Below are 9,430 nucleotides of genomic sequence, written 5' to 3'. Positions count from 1 at the left end.
GAAGGTATTCAAGCAGAGTTTAAGGCATTAATACTGTGGTAGAAGAAATAGAAAATAAGAACAAAAATTACCTCCGTTGTATGGTTAGGAAATTCTCAAGAATTAAGAAGAACAGCTCAATTCCCTTTTACACACTTGTTGAATTTATTGGGGCTGGGGTAGAGATCTTAACTCTGCTTTTCTTTTTATTTTATGATTTTGGGAAACCTGGGTATGTTCCTACCCAATAGTAATGTCATGAATCACATTTTTATTGACAATGTTAGAGTTTTTAGATGGAACAAGTGAAAGCTATTTCTTGGGCAATAATATTTGTAAGGGACAGTGTTATATCCATAAGAAAACAAAAATGTATGTGATAAAGATATTGTCTTTTTATCTCTATATTGAGCCTATTTAATTATTGGAAACACGAAAGATATTATTTCAAAAGAGGTGTATGGAGAGTTGAATAGACCAAACTAAAATAATAAATACCGTTCATTAAGTACATATTCATTGAGGTCTAGGCATTGTGCTGTGCAGTGAGTGATTATTAGCTCACTTAATCTTCGTAATCATCCTATAAGGTAGGCACTATGGCTATGAGTATTTTACAGATGAGAAAAATAAGGCCAAAGATCACCCAAGTTTTATGAAAGCTGCTAAGTGGCAAAACCAAGAGGAAAAGCAGTTCTGAAGGAACCAGCAACGAATATTCTTTATTTTTCCCGTATTTATTTTTTCTTTAGACATAGAGCTCCTCTCAAAAAATAATAGAAGTCAAGTACTTTTTTTTTTTCTCTTTTTTGAAGTCAAGTACTTTTAAAAAATTATTTTTAGAGACAGGGTCTGGCTATATGGTCCAGGCTGGAGTTTAGTGGCTACTCACGGCTATAATCACGGTGTGCTGCAGCCCTGAACTCTTGACCTCAAGCAATCTTCTATCCTCAGCCTCCCTCCTGGAGTCAAGAGATCAAAGCTAGGACTCTGGGTGCACAACATGGCAACTGATAAGAAGTGAGATACCTTTTAAGATCCGAGATTTTCCAAGCAATTTTACATTACTGCTTCTGAGTTATATTCACCTAAAATGAACTATATGTGAGAACCTTATCTGAATTTACAGGGTTTAACCTGCCATCACGATGAAGAAAACCCAAGAAATTACCACAAACTTAGTGGCTTAACACAACTCACATTTCTCTTACAGTTCTGGAGGCCAAAAGTTTGAAATGGCTTTCACGGGGCTAAAATTAAGGCGTGGGCATGATTGCGTTACTCTCTGGAGGCCCTCTGGGAGAATCCATTCTGGGGGCCTTTCCCAACTTCTAGAAGCCACCTGCATTCTTTTTTTTTTTTTTTATTAAATCATAGCTGTGTACATTAATGCAATCATGGGGTACAATGTGCTGATTTTATATACAATTGGAAATATTTTCATCAAACAGGTTAACATAGCCTTCACCGCATTTTCTTAGTTATTATGTTAAGACATTTGTATTCTACATTTAGTAAATTTCACATGTACCCTTGTAAGATGCACAGTAGGTGTGGTCCCACCAATCACCCTCCTTCCACCTATCCTCCCCCCTCCCTCCCCTCCCTATCTTCCTTCCCCATATTCTTGGGCTATTTTTGGGTTTCATAGTAGGGCTGAGCACATTGGATACTTTTTCTTCCCTTCTTGAGATACTTTGCTAAGAAGAATATGTTCCACCTCCATCTATGTAAACATGAAAGAGGTAAAGTCTCCATCTTTTTTAATATTCCATGTTGTACATATACCACAATTTATTAATCCATTCATGGGTCGATGGGCACTTGGGCTTCTTCCATGACTTAGCAATTAGGAATTGGGCTGCCACCTGCATTCTTTGGCTAATGGGCCCTATTCCATCTTCAAAGCTACCGTTTACCAGTTGGGTCTTTCTTACGGTACCATCTCCCTGGATCTGAATCCTTTACTTCCCTTTCCCCCATTTAAGGAATCTTGTGATTACACTGGGCCCACCAGACAGTCCAGGATAATATAATCTCCTTATTTTCAGGTTTACTGAATAGCAATCTTAACTCCACCTATAACTACCCATGTTATATGACATGTGAAGACAGATTCTGAGGATTGAATTTGAATGGCATGAATATTATTCTGCTACTCAGTAACTTTTCCTTCCTCTGAAATTTACTCACTTTTGAATAAGTGTGATTTCTGAGCTTAGAAAAATTCTTAAATTGTGCACATTAAACTACCAATTTGACAGTTTAGGACAGAGAGTAAACAATAACTCATCCAATTCAAACTTGAGGGGCAAACAGGCAGCTGGGGCTTTACCTCCATCCTCAGTTTACCAATTTCACTGGGCTCTGATAAAAACAGATCCATTTCTGCCATCATAATTTTAATTGAGAAAACATTATTTTAAATCACTTGGTCCTGAAAAATCTCAATGTAATGGTTCGGCTGATTATATACAAATACATACTTGCGCATTCTTTGTGCTATTTCAGGTAGTTTTGCTTACAGGTTTATTTCATACGATTGTTAGAGTCATTTTTCCTGTACTGAAAAAGATCCTAACAACATTAATACGCCACACTATCAAAGTGACCACACACACACACACACACACACACGCACACATGCATGAACGTGTGTCCTCACACACCTCTATTGTATTAGCAGTCTAGAAATCAGAGTCAAAACGGAGAAATTTATTCTAAAGATATTAACATACTAATCTTTTTAGACCATTGCTTCAAGAGATGCGCTGAAAGTTAAAATAGCTTGCATTTTCTGAGAAAATTAACATGTAATATTCTAAAGTCTGCATCTTTCATTGGTCCTTCTAATAGGCTCATGGTTTCATTTCCTTTGTTTTGCTCAAGTCAGTAATGCAAATGCTAAGCTCCCTCTATTAGTGCCCCTTAAAAGTAAGTTGATACTTTGGGAGCTCTTAAATGGAGTTAAATGGTTTGCAAGGCATTATCATTTCTGTTTTCCACTAGCCAAAGAGACCCTAAGGGTGGGGAGCCCTGACTTCTTTGTAAACCCTCACAACACCTGTACAGTCCATTATAGGCTTAGTAGGATTTTTGTTTTTAACTTGGGAATGCAGTAGTTGGTTAATAACTGTCCATATAAATGAACAGGAAACAAACATTGTTTACAGCAAATTTGAAATTAGTTACTGAAAGTACACTTTTAAAGCCTATTTTTGAGTTGAGACTAGGGTAGAGAAAAGTCAGAGTCCTCTGAGATATCTTTTTACAGAACCGTTTTCCTTAAGTTTAGTGAAGTTTTCTCTTTGACCCCAAAGGTTGAAGAATCAATTAAAATAAATGAAAGCTGAGCTTTAAACCATTCATTTTTCCCCACTTCCCATGTTTCTAATTGTTTTGGGAGCCTGATTTAGAGAAAGCCAATAAAATATTACGGTTCTCTATGATATAAATTCACAGGCAACTCAGAAAATGCTTGTGGGTCAGCTTCCATCTCCAAACTTGGTGGAGCAAATTGAAATGGATGAGTCATTTCTCGAGGATCCAGCATGTTAAATCAATGAGCACGTTTGCTTGAATCTCAGTTCCTAATGAGCTGAAACAGATAGAACATTTCTCATGCATCCAGATGGGATTATTTTGGAAAGTAAACTAATGCACATGCCCACACAAAATTCCTCTGCTATCTCCAGCCAGATTCTGTTTGCTGCTCACCAAGATGATTTACCAGCAACACAAGGCTGAGCTGCTCCTTAATACAATTGGCTCTGCAGGAATTCTTCCACCAGACAAATTTTTCTATTTTGCTCTGTTGAAGTTAATAACACCACGTACAATATTTTCTAGATACTATGAGTTTGTATGTGTATCTGTGAATGTGGGGGAGGTTTAACTTTTACGGCAGGAGGTAGAAATCACTTCAGGTTATTTGACTTAGGATTGATTTTGATGTCTATCATTGCTAACGTTTAAAATTATTTCACTAAGGTTGTTGCCCTTACTCTGTAAAACTTTTTTAAATGTGACAAAGAAAAACTAATTTTCTCTGGTTATGTTAATCGGAGTAACTCTTTGAAGGGAAATTTTCTAATATATATCAAAAACCCTAAAAAAAAATACTTTCCACACAGCCAATCATTATTCTTCTAAGATTCTATACTAAGGAATTAATTAATAATATCCATATATTAGATCTGACAAATAATTTCATTCCGATGCAATTTATCAAAAACAAACAAACAAAAACCCTGAATTGGGGCTCAAAATGAGGAATTGGTTTAGATTAGCCTCGGTCCTCCAAAAAACAATAACTAAGATAAAATTGGTGATGCAAGAGATTTATAAGGGTAGATGATGGTAAGGGAAAATGGAGAGGGAGAGCCATCAGCCCCACAATGCAGGTGTCACCAGGGTAACAGAGAGAGGGAAAAAAGGAAGTTTGAGCAGAAGAGTCTGAAACAACAACGCAGTTTTTACACAGTTTTGGCAAAGACAATAGAGAGAGTCCTCAAGCCAAAGTCATCTATCAAAGAAATCCCGTGTCTCTCAAGAATGCCCATGGGAATTATGGCCTTTGCTCAAATCCAGTGGTCTTCCTGCTAAACTGGGGCAAAGAAAAACAAATCAAATCCAGCGGTGGTTTCCAAGAGTAGCAGCTAAAGCCATCAGTTAATTACCCATATGCCATGTGGTAGGACACCTGAGAGGGGCTTTTCACTGCTACCATGAGTTAAATAAGTTACACTATGACATGTTGATTTAATCATTAAAGTATGTAAATAATTATTGCCAAGGAAAGGTATTTATAATTTATTTTATGTATAATGAAAATATTAATCTATTTAAAAATGTAACTAACTTTATACCCTTTACCATCTGCATAAGGGAATCACACTTCATTTTTATACCTGTTACACTTTGGGAAAAGAAGGCCACTGAGATAAGAAAACACCCTGACAGAACTGTAACAGAGAAGACAATACCATTACTTCACCTTCACTATCATTTTTGCTTTTCTGTCCTATGATGCCTAAGTTATAATCACACTAAAGAGAAATAGACTTATAAAATTCAGTATTGAGCATGAGTCAGTCATCCATGAATAGTAGATTCAAGGAACCATTCCAGTTAAAGTATAGGGTTCTCACTGGGACTATTGCTTTAAAATACTTAAAAAATGAATTTTATTTTATTTTCTGGAAAAGAAACAATCTAGTGTCAAATAAATGCTGAGTAGAAAAATAGACTTTCTGGGTTACTTAGACTTTGTGTTACCCCATAGAGAAAGCAAGAAGAACAAAGGGGAACAGTGAGTAATCCCAGGAATGAGTAATGCCGCTTTACACCGTCATGAGTCTGGGGCCTTATCTCTCTGACCAAGGCCACAGACGCATAGGAGATCAGCCCCTCAAGGGTTAGGAGAATAGGTGGAGATTAAGAACACCTTCCTACTGAGGTAGGATTTTATATATGCCTTCTCTGTTCCACGTTCCCACACATCCACCTGTGAAGTACATCATCCGATGATGATTAATAATTGCTGTGACGATGACCTTTGTGTATGTGCCAATTTGCAATTAGCTACTTCAGACTGAAAAATGGAATTTCAGGGCTAGAAGCAACCTTAGACTGCACTATTTCCTTGATGATCTGTGAGTAAGAGTCCCACGGTCAGACAAATTTGGATATCACTTCATATTACAAGTCCCCCTCCCCAATGTGTAATAGTAATCAGTATATTAAAAGATTTGAACAACCCAGTCGCAAAACTGGATTTTGTTTCATGCAGCATTTCTGAAACATAAGCAAAAGGAAGACTCTTTCTTCACATAATACCTATTAACCCCATGTGTCCGTGGAGTGCACTGTGGGAGATTAGAAGCTTATCTGATCTTTCTGTTTTGATCTGAGAACTCTGAGGGATTATCAGTCCAAGGTCAGTGCTATAAGACTGGGCACTAACTCTGAGGTGTTCAGCTCAGCAGTGATACTGACTCTGCTTATGACTTGTTCTCCCTGCTACTGAAGTCGGCATGGCCATTCCATCATCTTCTGTAGATAAAGGCAGTGAAACTTAGCAGACCTTTGGAAACGTGTCTAAGCCCACCCAAAATAGCAACTTCAGAAAGTACCCGAGTTATTTTGAAGTATACCAACACAACAAATGGAAAATAAGATTTGTTATCTTTTTCCTTCCTCTTCAGCTACTGTTTTCCGGATATGTTTTAGATTATTGGGCTGAAGAACAAGCATCCTTGAGGAGCTGCTTCTGAGTAGCAAATATATTAATTGCTTCTGAAAGGATTTTGACTTATGTTTCTTTTATTGGATTCCATAGTGGAATGCTGCAGTGTGTTGCCTCTTCTTTGATGCTTTTAGAGTTATTACAGACGAATCCATTCTGCCAAGTGGAAAGCATATTCAAAACCAAGGCTTTCCATGTGTGCTTTGGGATGAATGTAGATTCTTCATCTCCTAAGGGGGACTGAGCAGCTGTACCCTCAGGTTGCCCCCTCCTGCCTTGAAGGCTGAACTAATTTCCCCGAAGATTAGAAATAGATTGATGTAAGGGGGTGCAGCCTGGGGGTCAAACCATAGGCTAACTGGCTCTTCTTGTTGTTGATATTTTTGTTAAAGTTTCCAGTGATCTTGATGCCTCATGTTGAGTAAGAGATCCAAGAATGTAGCCAGGTCGCTGGACGGAAACCAACTATACATATTCTGAAGCTCTGCTGGGCGCAAACCAAGAAACACAGGTGGTCTTAAGCAAGCCACTTCAATTTTAGCCCAGCCTTAGCATAGCAGCAAGTACCTGGGTGTGTTTATTATTCTCCAACAAATATTTTTCCATTTATTTCACTTTTAAAACAACTAAAGACAAAGCTTATTCAGCTGTAAAAATGACTTTATGTCTTGATTCAGTTGACTTTTCTTTTGTATTTTTCTCAGTTAAAGAGAAAAGGGAAAGTGCTGAAAAACAGCAATAATTTATACAAGGGCATCAGTTAGGGAGTGCTCGAGTGTAACCTGACATCTTTTCAGGGGTAGGGATCTCCTGACTTACTCAATTATTTCTGGACTTTTCTACAAAGACCCTCCGAATGTTTGTTTCCACAGAGATCTCTGCAAACACTAGAGACCCATCCACCAGAGTGCATTCCCTCAGTGAAATTGCTATTCTTTGCCAAGAATCAAAGGTCATCCCAGCAGAGTGCCGTCTTCGTGTTCAGCCACTACGGAGTGTCTGGAACAGAGTGAGAACAAAAATTATCCCAGTTCAGTGCCCCCTGACTCTGTCAGGAAGAATCCCAACAAATCTGCCACTGGGAATTCAGAAAGCACATGTGGAGACTGGGAAAGGGCCAGGCTAAACAGAGGAGAATGGCGATGTAGAGTCAATAAGATAAAGGAAATAAATGACTCAAAGAAGAGTTTAAAGCCAATATTTACACCCATATTGCCATATTTACAGCTTAAACACTATGCCCTGACCATGCAGGAAGTGAGTTTTTATGAGTCTCTTAATGAATGTTAAGTCAATAATATCCCAAACAATGGGCCCCAGTGCACTTTCTTATGAAGGCCATACGGTGACTTATTCAAATGGAGTCAGGGTCAGTTGAACTCAGTAATACAAAGTTTTAGAGAATGTGATTTTTAAATGAGCCATTTCTCATGGTAGAAAGCCCTTTAAACATGACATGGAATTAGAAGACTGATATATTTATTATCTGATTAAAAAGTTTCTACACAGCAGATTTTGTTGTCACCAGAACCAAGGGTCAAAGAACAGGTGCCACCATCACCACCACCATAAGGGAACAATTACTCACACACAGCTAATTAACAGGCTCATTAGTAAACTAATACACACGACTGTGAAGTCCATGAAAGCCTAGAAACTGAGCATTGAAGGGATTTTATCAATGGGTTGGTGCCATGGAGTCATTAGTAGCCTTCTTTAAGCCAGTTCTTTTTTTGGGAGGGGAAGGGTCTTAGAGACCTCTAATCCATACGGGCTGATTGGCAAATCCAGATGAACAATCTTTAAGGCAGAAACACTCTGATATGTAAAACATAGTCCCAGCGAAAATACCTCTGAACTCTTTGATCTTAATGAGATGCTTAGACAGCTCTTTTGAAACTTTTATTTATTTTTTCGGGTGCCCCATTGTTCAGTGTTCTCTGGTTGCATTTACAAGTGTAAAAGAAAAATGACAGCCCTGCCATTCTTTCTTAAAATATCAAAGACCACATAAAACAAATCTCATTCAGGGACATCCCCTCCTCTTGCACATCATGGCATGACAGAGCCAACCTTATATTTTGAGAGCATTTTTTCTTGGAAATTCTGACTTTATTTAAAAAAAAAAAAAAACTTCTGATAAAGAAAAGAGAGAGAGTACTCTAATTGATGGCTTATATACAAATTGGTAGGCAATTACTGTATCTACTGACAGTTAAAAACAGTATACATCCCATTCTTTACCAGTAAAGACACAAAATTCATTATCATACAATTTAGAGGGAAAGAAAAAGTGAAGAGAAAGTTCTTGTATAGTCACTGGCCCTTTCTTAAAAGGAAAATAATGTAATTATTAAGGCAGATGTTATTATAAAGTTGTACCACTGGTGATAAACCACTGGTGATAAACTTAGCTTCCAATTGTGGACGTGAAGGACATTGAAGTGTGCAGGCCGCTAATGTATGAATTAACCTCTCTGAACCACAGTTCACTTATTAGCCAAACTGACTTAGTGTCTATCTCTTGGGGTTGTGGTAAGAATGAAGTATTTGCACATACAAAATTATGCAGCACATTGCCTGACAACTTACATTAATTGAATCTAGACAACTGTAACTGTTTTACTATTTTAGAGATTTCTATGGATGGCAACTTGTGATAGGTTTCCAAACATGCACACCCGTGAGAGAAGGTAAGTGAAAAAAAGCAATTAATAATGAATGTCTTAATAATGCTATAGAATTCTTTTTGACCCTACAGATTCCCTGAAAGAGTCTCAGCAACCCTGTCCCAGGGTTCCCCAGACCACCCTTTGAAACCACCAGACCAGGAAAGCATTTGAACCTGCTGGACAGGAGGAAGCCCTCGTGGAAGCAGTGGTGAAAAAAGAAAGAATAAATTGAGGTGAGTCCCCCTTCCTTGAGTATTTTTACCAGTGTCTTCAGGCAAAATGTGTCACGGGATGCAGATGTCAAATAAGAGGTAGTGGCTAAGGAAAGACAAATTAAAATAAATGTTAATGATTCTCAAGAAGATTAAACAAGTTGGCAGACAAGAATAAGTATTTTTCCTCCTCGGGCTCCAGCTCCTGATTTTTTTTTCTTTCAAACTTTTTCTGTCATCTTGTAAAAATCAACGTTCCTTGAAAATCCACCCTTGTTAATATTATTAATCTACTGATGTATTTGGGATCCTAAAAGATC

The sequence above is a fragment of the Nycticebus coucang genome, chromosome 15 (genome assembly GCF_027406575.1).
Source record: "Nycticebus coucang isolate mNycCou1 chromosome 15, mNycCou1.pri, whole genome shotgun sequence".
Classification (NCBI taxonomy): domain Eukaryota; kingdom Metazoa; phylum Chordata; class Mammalia; order Primates; family Lorisidae; genus Nycticebus; species Nycticebus coucang.
The sequence above is the reverse complement of the archived record's forward strand: the minus strand, read 5'-3'. Positions refer to the sequence as shown.